The sequence below is a fragment of the Lissotriton helveticus genome, chromosome 7 (assembly GCF_964261635.1).
Source record: "Lissotriton helveticus chromosome 7, aLisHel1.1, whole genome shotgun sequence".
NCBI classification, from domain to species: domain Eukaryota; kingdom Metazoa; phylum Chordata; class Amphibia; order Caudata; family Salamandridae; genus Lissotriton; species Lissotriton helveticus.
In genome coordinates, this window is record NC_136068.1 from 756,546,710 (window position 1) to 756,548,419 (window position 1,710).

General features: G+C 49.5%; 1 pseudogene; it reads left to right on the top strand.

Moving 5' to 3' along the window:
* The first annotated feature begins 367 nt into the window (after positions 1-367).
* Positions 368-1,343, top strand: LOC144767024 (small nuclear ribonucleoprotein-associated protein B-like; annotated as a pseudogene).
* Positions 1,344-1,710: the final 367 nt, after the last annotated feature.

A 1,710-nucleotide genomic window follows, 5' to 3' on the forward strand; every position in this document is an offset into this window, starting at 1 on the left:
GTGAGAACAGAAACCCTGCGACAGAACGATGCAGCAGAGGTGCAGAAAGGAGTACAAGAGGTGCAGAAGCAGGCACGAGAAGTGCTGAAAGAAGCAACAGAGTTGCAGAAAGAAGCAAAAGTAGTGATAAAAGGGACAAGAGAATTGCAGAAAGAAACAAGAGAGGTGCATAAAAGAGTAACAGATCTGCAAAAAGAGGCAAGTAGGGTGAAGAAAGAGGCAAGAGTAATGCAGAAAGAGGCAAGTGAGGTGTGGAACCATGCAAGAGGGTTGCAGAAAGAGGCAATAGGAGTGTAGAAGGAGGCAAGAGAGGTACAGAAAGAGGCAAGAGAGGTGCAGAAACAGACAAGAAAAATGTGTTTTTTTTTTTTCCTGAGTAGAATCCGTCGCCTATCGGCGGCATCCGAACCGCAACCATGACTGTGGGTAAGAGCAGCAAGATGCTTCAGCACATTGACTTCAAGATGCGCTGTATCTTGCAAGATGGTCGCATCTTCATTGGAACTTTCAAAGCCTTCGACAAGCACATGAACCTCATTTTGTGCGACTGCGACGAATTCAGAAAGATCAAGCCCAAGAATTCTAAACAACCAGAACGTGAGGAGAAGAGAGTCCTATGTTGGTGCTTCTCCGAGGGGAAAACTTGGTGTCCATGACTGTAGAGGGACCACCCCCAAAAGATACTGGTATTGCCCGTGCTCCGCTAGCAGGAGCTGCAGGAGGCCCTGGCGTTGGCCGTGCTGTAGGTAGAGGAGTGCCAGCAGGTGCCCCGATGCCACAGGCACCTGCCGGTTTGGCCGGTCCAAACCGAGGTGTTGGTGGACCGTCTCAACAGGTGATGACAGGTGATGACTCCACAGGGCAGAGGATGCCCCCTTTGTGCCAGTATCGTGGAAGCACCAACACCCTACCAGCCATGTTGCAGGGGTGGACCATTCCCTCCGATGGGCAGAGGCGCACCACCTCCAGGCATGATGGGACCACCTCCTAGAATGAGGCCCCCAATGGGTCCACCTATAGGAATGCCCCCCGGCAGAGGTGCTTCTATGGGTATGCCACCTCTTGGCATGAGGCCCCACCCCCTGGAATGAGAGGTCCACCACCTGGTATGCGGCCACCCAGGCCATAAGTCTAGTGATGTTGGCTTGTTCGTGGATTGAAAGTTTCATCATGGAGTGCCGCATATGGTGAATGGATGTCTAGTCTTAACACTTTCTTGTTGCTGGGATCCTAGTGCCGAGGAAAGTGTCTCAGTCTAGAGGAAAACTGTCAGAAGGTCCTGTTTGTGTACATTTTTCTAATTTACTTGTAAATGTTACTGTTTTTAAATAAACTTCTGACAAGAGAAATACAGAAAGGCAAGAGAAGAGCTGAAAGAAGCAAACAATCCGAAAAAAGAACAGGCAAGGGAGGTGCATAAAGAGGGAATAGGGGTACAGAAAGAAGCAAGAGAAGTACAGAAAGAGGCAATGGAAGTGTAAAAAGAAGCAAGAGAAGTACAGGAAGAAGAGAGTGGGTTACATCAAGAGGTAAGTGGGGTGCAGAAAGAGAGAAGAGCGATACATAAAGAGGCAAGAGAAGTGTACAAAGAGGTATGTGAGCAGTGGCGGCTGGTGACATTTGAAAGTAGTGGGGCGTAAAAGTTTGAGGTGAGTGCTCGGTGGCGAGTGAGTCTGACTGCCATAAGGTGGGTTTGCGGGGTCCTTCTCG